We start from the raw sequence: 21,948 nt of genomic DNA, 5'->3' as shown, positions 1-21,948 counted from the left end.
AGAAAAGTATGTCAGAGCACTTTTCACCATTTTAGGATGTTAGGAGTGCATCAAACTAAAGTGAGGAAAATAGTGAGAAGGCTGTATTATGAAAAAAGTCCAGCTCTTAGGCTAAAACAGTTAAACAGTGCTCTTTTGCATGGATCTGCATTAGATGTGAAGAAGATTTGTGGAGAAATAGAGTTTTGTTACTTTGGTGAAAAAGAGGACACTGCCGTAAATGATACAGTAATAGAAAGTAATGTTGAAGAGAATGCACAGATTGTAAGTACTCAAAATTTTGATCATGAAATTACAAAGTTTAAGATCATTTCAAGTGAAAGGCCACATTTTTCTTGTGTGTGTTGTCGACGAACTCATTATAAGAATCAGACTCGGTTAGTTGATTTATATGTTAAAAGTGAAATGGAAAATAATAATGAATGGAAGGATTTTGCAACTTATTTGTTGGTTGAGAATTATTTTGATTTGGGTTCTGATCTGCGTATTTGTAAATATTGTTATAATAAATTAAACGAAAACAGAATGCCTGCTAGAGCTGTACATAATAATCTTGAGTTGGTAAAGGTTCTGTCTGAATTGATGGGTTTAAATACCTATGAGTGTATTCTGATTCGATGTGTGCATCCTTTTCAGGCTATTGTTCGCTTGGAGCCTAAGACAGGGAAATTGCCTCCTTCAGATTTACAGAGAGGATTAAAGGGAAGAGTTGTTTATTTGCCTTTAAATTTAAAGAAAAATATTGACACCATTGGCGTAGAAAAAGTGGAAGAGGAACCTCTAGTTATTCTAGTTAATGGCGTTCCTACAAAGAGTAAGAAAATATGGCAAGAATTAGTGGATGTTAGGAAAGTCAAAAAGGCAACGTTGTATTTAGTAAAAAACAATCAGTACTACTAAAATGTATATGTAGGAGAAGAGGAAACAGCTGTAGAAGAGGACAGTGATTCATCAGCTGGACAGATTGAAAAAGTAGATGTGTCTAGAAGTGAACAGATTTATGAGCATTATAGTGTTCATCCTTTGCATTCCAAAGAAGTAATGGGGAATGCTATTGAGTTGTTTCAAATGAAAGAAGCCAATGGAAGTCCCATAAGTATATGGGAAGAAAGCTTGGAAACTCGTTGTTTTCCTCAATTGTTTCCAACAGGTCAAGGTGGAAGATATGATGACCGACCTGTTCGAATTCCTGCATCGGAATACCGGACTTTAAGATTATATGCAGAAGATCCAAGATTTCGTCAATGCATTCCATATTTGTTTCATCTTCTGTTTGAGAGTGACTTCTCTGGACTATCTTATGCTGTGAACCATGTACTGAAATCTGGAGTACTTCTTCAAAATGTTTCGGCAAGGGACTTTATGGATAAAGTCCAAGTGGAAGACCGTATTTTGGAATCTCACCTATCAATCTCATGGCATGTCAGTGTGGTACGAATGAGTATTGGTACCGTCGTCATGGGGAATTGAAATCTATGCTAAGAACCTTAGGAACACCTACATGGTTCCTCACTCTTAGCTGTGCTGAGTATGCCTGGGAAGACTTACTTGAATTTCTTCGAGAGGCAAATGGAAACATAGAAAATATAGAATTCAAGACACCTGGAGAACTGTGCTCTTTGGATCCAGTTAATGATTGTAGGTATTTTAATCATCGATTTGAAGCTATGATGTCTTTCATCACATACAAAAAAAATCCTCCACTTGGAGAGGTTTTTGATTTCTTTTGGAGAAAGGAGTATCAAGCAAGAGGTGCTCCTCACATACATATGCTGTTATGGATCAAAGATGCTCCCAAATTTGGAACAGATTCGGATGACACAGTGATGAGTTTCATTGAACAATATTCCACATGTGTTGTTCCGAAAAGTACAGAAGAAGACAATTTACGACATCAAGTCTTACGCTTTCAAACCCATCGCTGTGGAAAGTACTGTCGTCGAAAGTTCAAATCCAAGGAGAAGTTCTACACAAAATGTCGTTTTGGATTTCCACGACCAGTAATATGTAAAGGAAGAGTGAACAATTTTATGTCTTCACTGCGACATACTGCGACAAGAAAATCACCGAAAAATACGTACAACTTGAAAAGAAATGAAGAGTCCAAATACATAAATGACTACAACCCAGTCATTTTGTCCATGTGGAATGCTAACATGTATATTCAATATGTTGCTGACAACTCTATTGCTGTGGCTCGATATGTAACATCTTACATCACAAAATCAGAAAAGACGGAACTGAAGGAAATGTGGGAGGATATTTCGCATGAAAAGAGCCTAAGTAAGAAATTATACAGTTACAGTCTGAAGATGTTGTTGCATCGAGAAATTGGAGCATATGAATGTTCCGATTGGTTATCATCAGCAAGTCTGTACTCCAAATCGAGATACATCATTTGGGTAAGTCTAGGTCTTGCTGCAACACGAAACCGAGTTTTGAAGTCTGCACAAGAAATTGAATATTTGGCGGAGTTTCAACCAAATAGTACAGGTATTTTGAAGACAAACATGTTGGATACATACTATCCAAATAGAAGTACTCACCTTGAGAACGTTTGTCTCTATGAAGTTCTGCAAACCTATACTTTTAAGAGGAACATCACAGAAGATATCAATAAAGAGTATATGCTTTAATTGGATGTGAAGGATGTCTGGTGAAACAAAGAAAAGGACATTTGATTTTTCATTGTAAATTGAGTTGCGAATCTCCTGATAAAAGGGAATTTTAATATATAGCTCTTTTGCAACTCTTTAAGCCATGGCGTTCAGAAGAGGACCTACTTGGAGATTTTCTCAGTTTTGAAGATTCTTTCAATGCAACCAAGGATACCATAGAATGTCCTGTTTTTTTCAAATTATCTGCAGATGTTGAACGATGAAATACAGCAAGAAGCTATCATTGCAGCCGAGATTGCTAGAGACAGTTCTCAAGACAGTCAGAGTTCTGCTTCATTGAGTCAGGATCCACTAGGAGGACCAATTATCCAAAATGAAGCTGCCACTGCCATGGAAGAGGTGGAAAGAGCCATGGAACAAGCTCAGGAGGATGTAGATAATTTAGAAGAACTAAACGTGGAGCAGAAAAAAATATATGATGAAGTCACAGAACAGATTGAGCATGGTTTACGTCATGATAAAAAAGAGTGCTCATGTATGTCATTTAAACCTGTCCGACTGTATGTGAGTGGAGAAGCCGGAACTGGGAAAAGTTTTCTGATTAAATCAATTGCAAGTTATCTGCAGAAAAGAACAGAGTCATTACTGTCTTGTGTTGTTACTGCTCCAACTGGGTTGGCAGCACATAACATTAAAGGGATTACTTTACATTGTTTATTGATGCTGCCAGTAGAGCATGATAATAAATTACAATACCACAAGCTATCTGGAGAAGCTTGTTGTGAAGTTGGTAGAGTCCTGAAGAAAATGAAACTTCTTATTATTGATGAGGTAAGCATGGTTTCAAATGTGATGCTTGCTTTTGTGCATTTAGGAATGCAACAAATTCTTAAAACAGAGTATGATGTGTTATTTGGAGGCAAACACATCATTGTCTTTGGAGATCTACTGCAGCTAACTCCAGTGAAAGGACAACCAGTGTTTAAGATGCTTACGCATGAAGATACAAGAAAGTGCCTAGGAAGCATTGGAAATGTGAATATCTGGTTATATTTTAAATATGCAGAACTGCTTCAAAACATGCGACAGGCAAAGGATGAAGATTATAAAAATATTCTACAAAATGTAAGAATTGGAAAAGTAACTGAACATGGCAAAGAAGCTTTACAGTCACGATTAATTTCAAATTTGTTTCAAAAGGAAAATATTCTCCCAGAGATTATTTATCAGAAAGTTGCTGAAAACAAAACTGTAATATGCTTGATGCCAACTCTTCGAGAATGTTCAGTCTTCAACAACAAAATGTTATAGTTAGAACATCAAGAGATTGTGAAACTGGAAGCTATTGATAAAATAGAGCACGAAGGAGTTACTATTTTTTTATCAGAAAAGTTGAAATCAAAGTTGGATTCTTTAGAGAAGACAATTTCTAAAACTGCTGGTTATGAAAAGACTATATGTATGTTTAAATTGTCGTATAATTTTACGACGGAATTTAAATGTGGAAAGAGGTTTAGTAAATGGAGCAATTGGTCATGTTGTTGATTTTGTAAATTACCGAAATAGAGATGGAATTGAATTTATAAAAATTACATTTGATGGTATTGATGAAGCACAACAAATAAGTCGTTGTTATGCCCGATTTTTGCTTGTGAAAGATTTATATGTCAGCAGAAAACAGTTTCCTGTTTCTTTGGCATATGCAGTGACTATTCATAAATCTCAAGGTTTAAGTGTAGATAGTGCTTTGGTAAATATTGGAAGTTCTGTCTTCAAGGAGGGTATGACATATGTTGCTTTATCTCGAGTCAGAACTTTATCTGGATTGTACTTTTGATTTTGATGAGACAAAGATTAGTGCAGATCTAAATTGTGTAAAGGAATATAATAGGTTAAGAAGAGAGTATGCTCCAAATTTACCTCAATATCCTCTATTTGAAAAGCGTGTAGTAGGCCGAAAAAGAAGAAATTAGAAAAATTGTAGCAAGGCTGGAGCAAAAAAAAGAAAACTAGATGAACCAGTAATTGTAAGCAGAAACAAAGAGGATTCTGTTGAAGATATTGTTGGATTTCAGTTTGAGAACAGTTCTGGTGTCAACTGCTATGCTAATGTAGTAGTTAATGTTGTTTTTTTTCTCCAAAGTTTGCAAGAACAGATTGTTGAAAATCGGGATCAAAGTTTTTGTTGTTTGTTGAATACTGTGTTTGAGAAATGTAGCAGTGATAGAACAAATATAGAAAGTGTTTCTGATATTCGAAATGATTTAGACATATGTTCTGGTATAACTCAATTTTCTCAGGATATTCAGCAAGATTGTCAGGAATTTCTAATGTACATGCTTGTTGTATTGCAAGAGGAAGGTATAGATGTAGAAAATATTTTAGGCCTTTCTTATAAATGGCAACATGTCTGTGATAATTGTTCCTTTTCAAGTAGTACAACAGTAGATATTGAAAGATTTATATATTTGACTTTACCAGACTGCAAATCAGTGTCTTTTAATAATCTAGTTAGAGCATCTGATCAAAACATTGTTTGTACCCAATGTAACTGTGCAATGCTATCAACATTATTTATACAACGTTATGGACAGTACATAATTTTAATGTTTCAACGATGTAGACCTGATGGAACTAAATTAACAACTTTAATTAAAAAAAATGTGGCTTCTCAAATATCAATTTCAGGAAGAACCTTTGTAATAGTAGCAATTGTTTTCCATGATGGTCCTTCAACAACATCTGGACATTATACAGCTTATTTAAAATGTCAAAACGGTAGGACTTATTGTAATGATACTGTTTTGACTTTTAAAAAACGTTTGCCTTTTGACTTTAATTCCTACCTAGTGTTTTTACAACCCTAAATTTTAGGAAAAGTAATTGGCCTAGAAAGATTAGAGCAATTAATAAAAGTTAGTCATCAGGATACTATATGATGTTCAGATTCTGATAGTTTACTGGTTGTTTAGGGTTTTATGGACATGATACAGATCCTTGGGTGGAGATATAAATATTGTTAGGTGTTACGAAAGACGTTGGAGCTTTTCATGCAGAAGGTCGGGAAATGGAAGGTCAAGAGTATTATTAAGTATTCTCCAAAACAAGGAATTTTTACGTACTATTTGGCTATGTGGGAAAGTACATCAATGAAAAATTAGTTTCTCGGGTAAATGTTGATAATATATGTTTTTACATAATTTTGTAATGATACTCAATTGATTTTCAAACAACGTTTGCCTTTTGACTTAACAAATCCTTATCTAGTGTTTTTAGAATCCAAATTTTAGTGAAAGTAATTGGACAATGAAGATTGGAGCAGTTAATAAAAGTAAGTGTGTTGTTCAAAATTAGTTTTGTGACTGAAAGTGATCAAGATAATGAGTAAACTGGTAGTTGTCACAGAGGTAGTATAAGTGTATCACATAGTGAGTGATATCAGTATAATAGGAAATGTTTATCAAGAGTAAGTCAGAGGTGTAATTATAATGTTTGTTAGATGATGAAATAGATGTTGAACTTTTCATTCCGAAAGTCGGGTAAATGGAAGTTTAAAACTACTAATAAGTAATTTCCAAAAAATGGACTTTCTGTATACCATTTGGCCATGTGGAAAGGTATGTAAATGAAGATTACGTATTTCGGGTAAATGTGGTTAATATATGTTTCTATATCACTTTAGTTTGAGAGTATAATAATGAGATACTGTATCTTAGAAATTGCTGTTTGGAAGAAAACATTTAAGATATGTTTTTCTACGTTTTATGTTTTTTTTAAACACAATCATTTTGATTGTGGTTTTTTTTGCCCGCTCTGATATGATGAGTAGTATTGAACTCACTGTTTTTAGTGAAAATCAATATATTCTGAGAACAGCAAAAATAAACCATATAACATGTTGTACAAGTTAATTTGCATTTTGTATTGTGAAATATATATTATAACTGATTTATTTACTCTCTTCTACAGATATTAGATTTATAAGGTAAGTACGACTAATAAAAAATACATTTTGATTACTTTTTTATTTCTGTTTCTCTCTATCCTTCCCTTACTGCCTCTCTCTTAACCTCACTGCTTTCATCCTTTCAGTTTCTCACTCCCTTTCTCTTATGTTCACTCCCTTTAACACATCAACATTTTGTCACTGACTTTTTTTTGCTCCTTCACTCAGTCCCCTTCTCTCACTCTTTCCTTCACTCCGTCTATTTCCTCACTCTTTTACTCTTCTTGTCTCATGCTCACTCACCTTTATTCATCCTCTATCACCTCTGTTTCGTCAAACTTACTGTCATTCTTTTACCCTACGTCACCCCTATCCCTTTATTTTGCTTCCCTTACTTATCCTTATTCCCTATACTTCACTCCCCTTCTTCTTAGTTTTCTCACCCACTCATGTTAAGTCAGTCCCTCTGTTTCACTCCCCTTCACCTCTCGTTCCTTCCTTTGCTCACTCACTAATTCCCCTTCTGTCACTCACCTAACTGCACTTCAAACACACCTTCATAAAACTCCCTGTGTCTTCTTACTTTCTCTGTACTCTTCCATCACTCCCTCTCTCTTAGACTCACTGTTGTTAACACACCTGCACTAATTACCCCTTCCCTCTCCCTCATTTCCCTTCCCTAACTCCTCTTTCCTTTTTCTCCTGTTTTGTCTCTTGTATTGTGAATAATGTAATATAACTGATTTGTTTTTTCGTTTCCACAGATATTTCATTTATAAGGTAAGTACGACTGACCCCAAAAACGTTTTTTGTTCTCTTTTTGTCTATCCTTCCATCACTCCCTGTCTCTTAGCGTGACTCTCTTCATCACCTCATTCTGTCACTCCTTTTCCCTCACCTACACTACCTCATTTTCCGTTCTTTGATCCCTCACTGAGTGTCCTTCCATCACTCCTTCATTCACTCCCTGTGTGTAGTCAATCACTCACTCCCATTGTCTCACACTCACTCGACTTTATCCATCGTCTATCATTTGTCTTACTTCAACTTCACTGTGCTTCTCTCACTCACCTCACCCTTGTTTCATTAGGCTGCTTCCGTCAGTACCCTTTATTTCTATCCTTCACTCCCCTTCTACTTTCTTGTTTCCCTCACTTACCTTTTCTCAGTTCATCTGATTTACTCCCCTTCACTTATCTCTTTCCTTCTTTTGCTCCCTTACTCATGAACCTTCCCTCACTCACCTTACTCCACTTCACTTACTCCTTCATTCACTCCCTTTGAACTCTGACATCCTCATTTCTCTTTCTTCACTGTCTCTCTGTTAGCCTTACTTCCTCTGTCCCTTCACTGTCTCACTGCCCTTCCCTTACACTCAGTCTGTTTAACTAACCCACACTCCATCACTTGTCTTTCTTTGCTCCCCCACTCAGTCCCCTTCTCTCACTCTTTCCTTCACTCCCTCTGTGTCCTCACTCTCCTTGTCTCACGCTCATTCGCCATCTCTCTTTTGACTGTGCTATGTCTTCCTTTGCTTGTTCCATGTTTCTCTGTGTGTGTGTGCCATCTTACCCTCTGTCTGCACAATATATGCATGTGCGTATGTCATCTTACTCTTTGCTTGCACCATCTCACCCTCTACTTGTTCTATCTCACTCTCTGCCTGCATCATCTTACTCTCTACCTGTGGCATGTGTCCCTCTGCATGTGCCATCTATTTTTTTACTCTTAATCTCCTTCCTTCTCTCTTGTATTGTGAACTATACATTGTATGCATTATAATTTAATTGTTTCTTGTGTTTTACAGATATTATATTTTTTTTTAATAATTTCTTTAATTTTTTTATATCTTAGAAGGTAAGTATAAGAAATAAAAAACTTTTTTCGCATCAGTGTCTAAGTTTTCATTATTTATAAGGTAAGTATGAGAATCAAAAATAAGTTTGTTATCACTCTCTTATTGTGACAGAATAACTGCCTCACTCTTTCTCAGTCCCTTGCTCCCTCTACATGTGTCTCCCTTACAGTTAATCTTCTTTGCTCTCTCTTTCTACCACTCCTCTTCTTTACCTCAGTCACTTTCCCTCTTTCTTTATTTTGTTAGGTCTGATCTTATTCTCCTTCCTTCACTCTGTTATCCATTTCTTACCTGTTAGTAAACCTTCATTTATTGGCACTGCACTTCCTCCAGTGCACCTCCTTTTCTCTGTTTCTCACACCTCTTCCCTTTTGTGTTCACTTTTGTTTATTTATTTATTTATTTATTTATTGCTGAGTTTTATATAGCGCGAACTAGACCTGAACTGAATCAGGTATCAGAGTGCTTTACATAGCACCAGTTACGTTACATGAGGACGGACACACATTCATTTTTAGGCACGGGGAGATTAAGTGATTTGCCCAGAATCACAGGAGGTTTTGGCGTCGTTACCGAGTCTCGAACCCAGATCCCCATGTCCGAGGTCGAGCTCCCTAGCCGTTGGGCCAACTCCTCTCCCCTCTCTTTACACTTCTTTGTTTTGAAAACAGTGCCACAGGCCCTTAAATATTCGTTAGTTACCACCGAATACTATACGGCCTCAAGGCCCATAGGAATCAATGGCGATTCGGTAAAATGAATGAATTATATAGATTCAGTAATTTCAAAAGACAAATTACATACATCCCATTTACCTACTCTTAAATATTGAAGTGGTATGATTTGGGACGCGATGTAGGTAGGCATTTACTGGTCGGTAACGGCTGAATTTGGCCGTTACTGACCGGTAAATGCCTTTTACTATGTAGGAGGCATTTATTTAAAGATTTGTTTTTTACCGATTCTGCATTTACCGAATCGGTAAAATTACCGAATCGGTAAATACAGACTCTGTAAAAATACCAAATCTGTAAATTCTAATGTAGGTAGCACTGTTGATAGTGCTGGAGGCATCTAAGAATCCGTTATTTACTACTCAATACAATTGAGTGGTAAATAAAGAATTCCAGTGTACATGCACATCTTTGCATGTACACCTGTGCCATGTGGCACACATACATTCCCAAAGGGCATGTATGTGTGTCACACTGCACACAAGTCAAAAACAGGGGTGCTACAGGGTGTCAAAGTGACACCCTGTTCCCCCTGGCAGGATTCGGTATTTACCGATTCGGTAATTACCGAATCGGTATTTGCCATTGATTCCTATGTGCTTCAATGCCCATAGGAATCAATGGCAAACACAGATTTGGTAATTATCGAATCGGTAATTACCGAATTTTACCGAATCTGTAATTAATTCTGTAAAAATACCTACATCCCCATTGCCAGTTCTTAAATACCGAATCGGTATGATTCGGTATTTGAAAAGTGGTAATCTGGGATTACCTACATTGGGCCCTCTGTATTTATGAGTAGGTAAATCGAGATTACGTACATCTGGCCCATTGAGTTATAACATATTTATATACATATATTACATTTCAGTGCTTTGGAAGTAGTACAGTATACTATAGGTAAACACCTTATAGGTTTATGCTGTACCACATTCTTATAGTTTTGCACTTTGACATTCACTATGACAAACTTTTACATACAAACATAGAAATGTAGTTCTTTCTTTAACCAGTAGAGGTAGTTCTAAAAATAACTGTTTTTTTGTTTGTTTTTGTTTTGCTTGAAAAACGTAGAAAAATGAACTTTTTACACAAAATAATTGTTCAACAGGAACAAACTATGAAATTGAAAGAAAAAAGTATTTGGTGCATCTGTGGTTCCTGTTCTTCTGTAAAATTACTTCAATGGACTGTTGTCCGAAGGCTACTAATTTACTGCAATTTATGCATTGCATCATTAAATTTTTCAGTTCTGGCTGAATGTTCGCCACCATTGATAATGGCATTGGTGGTACTCCGGTTCTTGCTGTAGATGTACTAGGAGAAGAGTCCTCCTCCTGAGATCTTTGCACCCCAGCTCTACTCCAATTGTTGGGGTGCATATTTTTTACATGGCGTTCCATGGTGTGGGTTCCAAATGAATATTTCTTATTTGGATTTCCTCTTGATAACACTGTGTCACAGATCTTGCAGGTGACCAGTGGTGCATTTACCTTCTTTTGATGTTCTGGAAAACTGAAAAATTTCCAGACTATGGACTCCTTCTTCTTACTTGGGTGAGGGTCCTCTTCAACAAACTCTTCATTAGAAGAATGGTCAGACTCTGGATGTTCAGCCATTTGGAAGTATTTTTATGTAGCTAGGAGCTGTAGAAAAAAGGTGTTGCTTCTCTGAAAGCCAAAGAAGAATGAGGAACATGGGAGGGGTTTTTCAACAATTGGAGTAGGAAGTATTATAAACCAATTAAATCTTTTGGTTTAAGGTCACATGGTTGGACGTAAGCTTACGTAAGCTTACATTGCATTTACGGGGCGCTTACGTCATCTTAGGGAGCGTTTACATAGTACGCACCCTCGCGAGATTTATAATTGCTTAAATAAAGGTATATATGGTCTTTAAAAGTTTAAATTAACATGTTCTTTATTATCCCAGATAATGTGTACCTTTACATTGTGCAATGAATACGTAGATATAACGATTTAAAGTTTATAAAACTTTCGGGGGGTAAGAGCTCGGAGCTTTTACGGTGCGCGTACGGAGCTCTTACATTGCATACACGTGCGACGCACCCTCGCGAGATTTGTTACTACTTTAAAAAGTAATATACTGTTGTTAAAAGTTTGACATTTTTTTTTCTACATTAAAGCAAATATTGTATACCTTTAAAATCAACGTTAAAAAAGTAGATATTATGTTTTAGAATTTTTTTTAAATTTGTCGGGGTAAGAGCTCAGAGCATTTACGGTGTGCTTTCGGAGCGCTCACGGTGCGCGGACCCTGTAATCATATAAAAAAAAAACTTGAAAATAAAAATATATATATTCACTGAAAAAACTATAGGTTTGAAGCCTTACAAAGTTAGGTATTAGCAATTAAAAAACCTTGCAAATTCACTGAAAAAACCATAGGTATCAGGTCATATATAGTTAGGTATTTGCATTTAAAAAACCTTGGAAATTCACTGAAAAAAACATAGGTTTCAGGTCATATATAGTTAGGTATTAGCATTTAAAAAACCTTGAAAATTCACTGAAAAAAACATAGGTTTCAGGTCATATATAGTTAGGTATTAGCATTTAAAAAACCATTGAAATTGCTCCTATATAGTTAGTTGGACTAACTATATTTCGCGCACCCGCAATCCACTGCTAATGATGTCACATATTACATCATTCATGACATGGTCAGTGACATCACTGATGACATCACTGATGACATCTCAAATGACATCACTGATGACATCTCAATTGACATCACTGATGACATCATTCATGTGATAATACGATGCACCTCCTCACACTCTAATCTAACCTTTGATACACCCAGTCTTAAATACAAACTACCATTCTTCAAACCATTGACACACCAATATCAGTTACTACATACGCACTCACTGATTCCTAGGTCTACACACACATCCACTCATTCACCCATACAATCACTCATACATACAGTCACTCATCAATACAATACTATCATATGCACTTATACACCTATAGAGGCACTCACACACTTTCACTCATCCATGGAGTTTCTCACACACCTAGTCAGTCATGCAAGGACTGAATCACACTCCCATTTCCTCATCTATACAGTTATACACACAACACCTTACTTATTCAAACATATACTAACACATACTTACTCTCTTAAACAATCACTGATACAAGTACACATTGATCCATACAGCCACTTGCATAATCACTGGCTCTCCTGTATAGTCATTTATATATACCTTGGACATGTAGCACTGAGATATACATTCACTCACCAACACACCAATGCACACAGTAAACCGCCCATACAGCTGTTTCCATATGCACTCTTGAACTCATACACCTAGTGAATCAACTGCTCACACATTTATGCACAGAGTCACACACCTCCCAGTCATCCACACACACTCAGTATCACATACAAATACTTGGGCAACCAATCAATGACCCATATAGCCACTCATATAGCTACTGATCAACACATAAAGCATCTTACACAACAACAGACATACTGATGCACACATTCAGACAATTTAGTCACTAACCCATGCATTCAGTAAGACACATTTTATCACTCACTCATACAGTCAGTCACACGCCTACTAAATTCTTCATCCAGATACTTATACATCTACTCATTCTTCAATATGTAAAACATATTTAAACTTTACAGAAACACACAGTCACTGGATGATGTCATCAGTGATGTCATCAGTGATGTCATTTGAGATGTCATCAGTGATGTTATCAGTGATGTCACTGACCATGTCATGAATGGTGTAATATGTGACATCATCAGCAGTGGATTGCGGGTGCGCGAAATATAGTTAGTCCAACAAACTATATAGGAGCAATTTCAATGGTTTTTTAAATGCTAATACCTAACTATATATGACCTGAAACCTATGGTTTTTTCAGTGAATTTGCAAGGTTTGTTAAATGCTAATACCTAACTATATATGACCTTAAACCTATGGTTTTTTCAGTGAATATATATATACATAATTTTATTCCAAATGAAACATTTAATAGATACATCTCATCAAGGTATTCTGTTGTAGATATGGGTACATGTGTTTAAAACTGATTTATCAGTTGATTTCACCTACAGTGGATCAATCATGAAGGGTATATTAGGAATGTATCAAGAAAAGGCTCTGCGCGAGTACTTTTCCAATTATCTTTTATGAGTGTTCTCGCATACTCTGAAGCCTCATAAATGTTCTGTTAAAATTTAATTTGGCAATGTCCCCTCTCTTCTTTAACGTACTGTTTCATTATTGTTCATGTGCTATCAAAAATTGATATTCAGGATGACTCGTCTAAAACTAATGAACTATTAGATACAATAATAAATACAAATCTTCATACATTTTACTTGATGGTGTTAAGCAGTTAAAAAGAAGAAGAACATTATTTAGGTGAGGAGGATTTAATTGACAAAAAAACATCTGATAGGAATTTTTACTGCAACTGTTTTCTTTAACCTTTGTCATGGAAACGAAAAGTAAAAAATTCAGCAATTGTCAATCACCCCACAAAACCGACATTCCGAAGGAAGTTAAGTTGCATTCTACAAAAAGAGTTGCTAGCACTTGTGACTCCTATTATATATTTCTTAACAGTTATTGTAGCGCTACAAAAGTGCACTAGATGAACATATGTCAAAGAGTGAAACACATTATAAGCTTGGAGCATATTACAAAAAAACTGGGCCCGATTTACAAACTGCATTTTGTAGTACATAAAGTAATACTACAGTTTTATTACTTCTATAAGAGCCTTCGGCCATAGATTTCTGCCTCTGCCGCTCCTATTTTTTTTGTCCAGCGATCTCTGCCACAGAAGTGGAATTCTCTGTTTACACAGGCATGCAATTAGTATTAAATATGAGGGCTATCAGGGGAGAGGTGAGGAAATGAGGAATAATATGTATTAAGTGGCAGGAGTTTGGAAGGGAAAATACTAATCTGAGACGTACACCCATGAAGACAATTGCAATTCAGAAAATGTACTTCAATGGGTATTGCAGTCATAAAGGAGGCAATGCAGACTCAAATAGACTCTATCCTAGCCTGGAGCACACCTGGCCACTTTTACTACAGCACACTCCCATAGTAAACAATGCTACACCATATCCAAATCATTTCCCCATATGGGATGCTCCATTGATACTGGAATGGCTACAACTGTCTGCCTATTTGTAAATGACTATTACCAGCAGTTGACTTGTAATATAAGTCAGTAACCAATTTTAATTCTACTTCAATTATGTCCAGGGGGCATGGCCTAACTGGGAATGGAGTAGAACCTGCTCATCCAAGCTTTGGTTTCCAGTGGGCCTTCCAAGCAGATCTGCAACTTTCTGTGTGGCTCCAACTTCGGCATGTTTCATGGTGGGCCTTGATTTTTCTTTCCGGCCCTCTCTCAACAGCTGTGGCGTGGCCTAATTCTTCACCAGGCTGGAGTGTCAATTCCATTTTGAAAAAGGTGGAAAGGACCAATCATTGCAACGCTGAGTGCAAACAAACCCAGGGGTGAGCTATGGAGACTGATGACACTGGCAAATGGAGCACGCCCCTAGGCTAACAGGGCCCAGGTGTGACAAGAGAGCAAAGGGGTGCTCAACCCAAGGTACTGGGTGCTCCTGGGAGCCCACAGAGGAGTGGGCCTCCATCTTGATGGTGGACCGGCTTGCATCGTCAAGGCCTTGTCAGCATGGAGTGGCTGGTCCCGGGAGCAGCTGTCTGATATTCCGGCCCCTGCAACATCTCGTTAATACCCCGCTGGGGGAGATTGTGAGATGAGTGGCGCACTACTCCCAAGGTCAAGGTCTGGCTTGTTGGGGAGTGGCTGATTGGGACCAGTAGGGCAGGCAGACATGATTTGCCCCTCATGTGGGTTGCCAGGACAGGACAGCAGTTTGAGTGTGAAATCCTCTAATCAATGGGCAGCAGCCTCGTCTTGGACATCAGCCGCACCCTGGCTGTGGTCCCCAAGGGTGCATTGGTCGGGTGTAAAGCCTATCTGGGTACCCCAAGATTGCCGGGGTCATGCTAAGAGGTGTTGGCTGCAACATTGCCCCCCGGCTGCTCTTCTATGAATGACATAAGGGCCTGGCTGTTGCTGAACTCTGGGACCCTGGCGTTTCCCTTCCTGCACTCTGAGTAACAGCGAGCCATAACCGGCGGGGGACCTGGTTGCTTCTCCCAGGGGCCATTGGCTGAGACCTGCACCCCTTCTCGTTGAAATTGCTCCCTGACTGATCCTCTTGACTCACCACAAGACTCCAGCATGCATGAACAATTTGGTACCTGTCCAATTGGGGTAGTCTGATCCAAGTGGAGCTGTTCCACACACTCAGCATCAATGATTTATCCATCCCTCACTGTTATGCCTGAGGCAAAGCTTTCAGGTATAGCCCAGTCATCTCTAGTGGACATGAACAGCAAGTGTGAATTGTCTTCACAAGCCTTAGGGGCACCCATTCCTCAGCTTATAACCCAGGAAAATTCTTGAAGGACATCAAGCTCAAAATTTGCTCCCTCTATTCTCACTTTAAAAGCTGCCTCCAGGATCTCCAAAGAGGTATTGCAGAGGTGGGTACATGAGTGAATGATCTCAAGAGCATAATGGACTCCTGCATGGAAGATCAGGAAATGCTTTGGTGTTGAATGGCTGCCTTGAGACCAACAGATCGAACTGCAGACCAATTGGGAGTACTTGAAAATTCACAGCAGCAGAAATAATATCTGCATCCGGGGGATGCCCCGGGCTGGGGAAGGGGATGACATAATCTCTTCCTTACCATTCTCTCACAGCTGTAACCATTTGTCGGCAGTGTTCTTTAATTTATGAGTATTTGCCAGGAGTGCCCCTTTCTTTTCGCAATCACACTCTGCATGCCTCTGTGTCCATACCTAAATGGTCCAATATAATGGTTTCATGGGTCTCATATGGGGATGTTTCCATTTGGAGTTCACAACTTGATATGCTGCCTGGGCATCTCCTGTAAGAAAAGAAGCCAAGAAAAATGGGCATTTACTTACAGGCCAACCACACGTTTTGGCCGCTCTTTGAAAATTCAGTGAAACAGGCATCTGGATCTTCACCAGGAATGTACTTTTGAAGAACAACATTGGGGGGACCAGGCAAACTACCTTTGTAACCCTGTAATCTAGATGTCATTTGTACCTGGTCCTCAGCTACTTTCTGTATGCATTCCACCTGTGAAGATATAGCGTTTTTGAATACGTCTCAATCGAGGACATTTGTCATTCTATAGCCCATTCTAACTTCTCCTGTCCTTTAATTAACTGTTGAATAAGGTTCTCCATTACTCGTTATTAATGGACAGTGGCCCGCATTCTCCACCACGTGTCATCTACTGAAATGACCAGGCAGGGACAGTAAGGAAATTTCCAGTAATATTTTTTTTATTTTTTTAGTACTTCTTTTTGCTTTCCTATGAGTTCTATATAGGCGGTTCGGTCATCCAGTTTGTCTGTCCGTCTTCCTTTGACAGGGAATTCAGATAGCCAGTCAGTGCCCCTGAAGGAAATAGAACAGATAAAGGTAAGTGTTTCTAGAACGCTACCTATCTCTTATTGGGGAAGGGAAGTGAGGGCTCACCCAAAGTATGGCCGTCCACCACCATGTGTGTTTTTAGGTTGAAGGGGGGGGATTGTACATGAGGCGGTTCTAGGGGTTGTTTCCCCTGCCATGCCTCTTGCCTCCCTCCTCCTGAATAACCCCTGGAAACACACAAATACCTGTGTAAGCCATGCTTTTCTGTGAGCATGGTGGGATGATATCTTGGTTCGTTCATCTACTGGCTTCTCTGCAAACGCTTCCTCTATCCTGAGGTCTTCTCCCAGTTTTTGGAGGTTGATCTCCTCTGGTTCGCAGTCCTGTCTCCTGTCTTTTGAGGTCAGAGGTACCCTCTCTGTGACAGCTGTACAATTCACATACTTACTTCACTGCCTCACACCAACCATGTTGGTGGCAGAAATTGTACTGTTCCCCAAACCAGACAAGGAATCTATTCTTTTCTCCTCTTTTCTTCCTATAGCATTATTGAAAACAGATGCCAGGATTCAGAAAGAGATGCTGGCCAACTGGTTAGAGTCCCTCCTACGAGGCTTGATCGACCCATTTCAAGGGGGTTTCATCAAACATCGGCAAGGCCCAAATAACACTATATGCCTTGCGCACCTAGAGGTTAAGGCATACTTGCATAACACCCTTGTTCTCCTTCTTTCCCTAGATGCCTAGAAGGCATTTGATAGGGTCAGTGGGCCTTCCTATGTGCAGTCCTCCTCAATATAGGTCCCAGACCTCATATAATTAGCGAGATTATGGCATCAAATACCAAGCCCACTGCAAGCATCAGGGTGAATAGCCAACTCACCCAACCTTTTCTGCTCAACAGGGTACCAGCCAGTGTTGTCCCTTATCCTCTGGTAGTTGAGCCTTTAGCAATTCACCTTTGGCTCACCTGGGACACATATTGTGTCCAGTTTTGGAGGCGAGAACAAAAAGCTCTGCTTTTTGCTGACAACCTCCTTCTGACATTAATAATACCTGGTGTCCTCTCTCTCAGCGAAAGTTCAGAGCCTGCGGGTATTCGGGACAGTTTCAGGGTATAAGATTAACATGAACAAATCATAAGCACTCAATCTTACCTTCCAGCCACAGCAGATAGTGTGCTTGCAGAGCCTGGCCCACTTTTAATGGGTGACTCACTCCATTCAATACCTAGTTCATTCTATCCCCAATTCCTTTCAGACTTATACACGGGCCAACTCGCCCGCTACAGCAGGGCCATCCTGGAAGACATACGCCACTGGAAATCATTGCATGTCTCCTGGCATGGCCGCATAAATGTTGTTAGAATGAATATCATGTCTAGGCTGCTTTACCTCTTTTAGCCACTTCCTTCCCCTATTCCAGCAAAGGAAATCAAACATCAAGTTCAAGATCTTAGATGCTTCAAATGGAAAGGGAAGCAGCCATGCATTTCTAATACCCTGTTCATACTCTCCAGGAATCGCAGTCCCCTTGCCTGCCCCAACCTCCTAAACTCCTACCAAGCAACCCATCCGTGCTTCATCTCAGAGTGGGTGGTCAGGGAGAGCGAAGAGCAATGGTTGTTAATGGACCAGATGGTAACCTCTACACCGCTATCGAACCTGGTCTGGCTGCTAAAACACCATCATCCCAGTAGTAGGTACATAGCAACCCTTACCCAGACAGCCATTGAAAGTGGGATAGGGGTGGTGGTGGTAAGAGGCTTGACTACATTCCCTTCCCAAACACCCCAATAGCCCGTAATCCTGATTTTACGCCTGCACTCTGCTTGGGCCCCTTTCCTGGCTGAGAGGGAGGTGAGTTCTGGATCTTGAAACTGACTTAAACATTCCTAACAAGCTGCAACACAAATATTTTCAACTACGCCATTAGATTTTGTTTCCTCACAATATTCTAGGGTTTACTCAGCATCTAACACTCTTTGAGACCCTAGTCTGCAAGTTTGAGGGTTTATGTGGCCTAATATCCCAAACATGTGATGTTTTTGCAGCAGTCACACCTCCTCCCTAGTCACCCATATCAGACAAAATGGGAGCTTGAGAATATGCAAGGCATCTCCAGGAAACAGTCGGAACTTCTCCAACGTGAGATTCCCAAGACTTGCAGGAGCATCCCACAGCAACAAATGGCATATAAGCTTATGTGACAATGGTACTACACTCCCATCCTGATTTGCACTCCATGTACCCTTCAGCTTCACATGCCGGTTGGAGATGTGGTGTGCAAGTAGGAGACTTTCAACATATCTGGTGGCTATGTCCCCACCTCGCGATCTTTTCGATATGAAACTCTAGGGCATATCAAGAACAAGAACAAGCTATTGTGCAATAGTCCGCAGATCCCAGCGGACTATTGCACAATAAATCTACAAGTACGCCCAAGAATACTCAATCACTGACTCAAGCAGACTGGTACCTAGTCCAGCATATGACAGGTGCAGTAAAGTAGCTCATAGCCTTGGCCTGGAAAGCCCCTGCTACTCAGCCCATGGGGCACTGATTCAAATGGCTGTAGCACGTCTCAGGCATCAAACACCTGTCCTACAAACCTCCCTATTCGGGCAAAAAATTAATTCACCCCTGGCAGCCTCTAATAGATTTTGTTGTCCAGGTCGGAGTACCTCTGCTTCCTCCCGACTAGCCTTCATGCTCTCTATTTGTTTGAATAAATGCTTTGGGGATGGCCTTGGATGCCCTGAACCTTCCTCCTTGCCTCTCTCTCTCATCCCTTCTCCTTCTCCTCCTCCTCCTCTCTTCCTATCCTGTTGATTGCAGCCTATGATGGCACTATTTCCTTATCTCCAGGGTTTTAAACTGCAATTTCCCTGTTCTACCCTGTTGGGCTCATTGGCCTTGTTGCTCTTGCCTTAGGGCAATACTGTATACAAATTCATCACCATGCCACCTCCACTTCATTGCTGCCTTAGGGCAGTTTTTATGGGCTAGGCAGGTAACACATGGCAAGTTTTTATTCCCTTACATGTAAGACAGGTGACGTGGAATCAGAGTTCCCCCGACACTCATTGCATATACATACAATGGTGTCCATATCCACCCTTTGTAGATGCTCTTGCCTGTGATCGCTTTGTTGCTGGTCCATCTCCTAGCTGATGGAACTTTGTGTATACACCACGGCTATGGCATAATGTAACTGTGAACATATGCACATGCTTAAATTTAAATGTCTTTTTACGGCTTGCTTCCTACAGTTCTACTGCTGGTATTTGTCTGTAACTCAAACAAATTCTGAGTAAAATTATCATGTAACGATATATCATAAAACATTGGTCAATATACTATTGTAAAAGCAGTATTGCATATTGTGACTGTAGTATGTTTTTACGTTGCTTCTTTCCATGAAACCTGTAGAAAGTGTCTTCACTTTGTATAAAGTTTTAGTTTGTAAAAGGCAGTTTTGCATTACTTTTTCACGTATCCATAATGAAAGCACAACTTGAGAAGATCATTTCCCTCTTGAGTGGGGACTTCTTCTCTGTTAAGGAGACACAAGATTACTTGTTCACCAGGGAAGTACAAACTTTCCAGTTGACAGAAAAATGTCAGAATATAACTCTTTGTCAAAAAATCACTGAATTATTCTTTCTATATGTTATAGTGGGGGCTTCTGATAGCAAACTTTTGAGATCATCATGTATTTTAAGGAAGTTCCAATTCTGTTGCAATAGTTCCCTTACTTCCCCATTCGATGTATCAAAATCTGTGATGTACCTGATGCTGTGTATCATTACCATTAAGGGCTATTCTAGATTTCGCTATTAGCAATGTTTTACGTTTATCTCTGGCTTCAATCAAGACAGTGTCTGGGTAGCCTCTTATTTTGAACCTTGCATACATTTCTGTGGCCTGTTGATTAAATGCAAGCTCTTCCGAGCAGCTTCGTCTGGCTCTAAGAAATTCCTCATATGGAACACTCCATTTCAACTTGAGTTGCCCACTATTAGTGTGTAAAATACTGTTTGTACTGGTGGGTTTTCTGTATACTTTCTGCAGATCTTTTCCTCTTCAATCTATATTTCAGTACCAAGATAACTGATCTCCTTCTCATTGATCTCAAAATTTAATTTTAGGCCTTTTTTAGAGATCTCAAAAAACACTCAAATCTGATCTTTCACCTTCCCAAATAAAAATTAAAATAAACCCATAGTATGATCTGCTCCATTTACCTTTTGTTTAGATCACTCAATGCTGTCTACCCCTCTCACCAACCCATCAGGTTTGCATACATTGGGGTAAATGGAGTAGCCATTGCACTTCCTTGCACCCATAACAAGTACTTATTATTAAATAAGTAAACATTATGGTAGAGTTAGAACTCAATCATCTCATTTAGGATATTGGAGTGTTCCAGGAGCGACACAGAACAGGTTTGCAGGAAGTACTTACATGCTTTTATACCATTGGCATGTTGGATGGATGTGTACAGGAAAATTGTGCCCACCGTAGTCGTGAGATAATTTGATTTCCATCATGAACGTTATAGTTAGGAAATAGAATTTTAAAAAGCTTAGAAATTCACTGAGAAAATCAATGGTTACAGGGACAGTAGAGCTAAGCTCAGATTTCACCTATACCAAACCTATGAAATTCAGCAGTCATACTTACCTGAGCTAACTATAAAATTAAACCCCCACAATACGATGCTTATGACCTTACATATTTCTTACCTCAAGACATGTCAGTGACATAACTGATCACCTCGCATCACTAATACCATCATTGATTTCATCATCCATTTTTCAAAAATGTATGGGTGTAATAGTTATATACAGTAACCTACTACATAACTTAAATTAGTATACTTTTGGGTATATTTACAATGAATGTGGCAGAGCGCGGCATTAAGCCAAGAAGGCTAACTCCAAGCTCTGTAACATTCAAAATGCATGGATTCCCCATATTTACAAGATTGTGACACACTCCTGCATTTTTCCCTGCGCTTGTGCTAAATTTAACTGCCTTTTATGCAAGAAGGTTCCCTTCCTGCACATAAACAATCACCAATGGCGATTTGTAACTTCTATGTGTACTGCATTCTGCAGCACACACAGAAGTTGCAAATCTTCATTACCTAATTATTTTTTGATGTGAAGGAAGGACACTTTCTATTTCCAATATATAATTTGTGATTGGGTGTGTGACTGCATTTCTGTATTTGAGTGAGTGTCTGAGTTGCTGTATTGGTG

This window comes from Lissotriton helveticus, chromosome 2_1 (genome assembly GCF_964261635.1).
Source record: "Lissotriton helveticus chromosome 2_1, aLisHel1.1, whole genome shotgun sequence".
Taxonomy (NCBI): domain Eukaryota; kingdom Metazoa; phylum Chordata; class Amphibia; order Caudata; family Salamandridae; genus Lissotriton; species Lissotriton helveticus.
The sequence above is the reverse complement of the archived record's forward strand: the minus strand, read 5'-3'. Positions refer to the sequence as shown.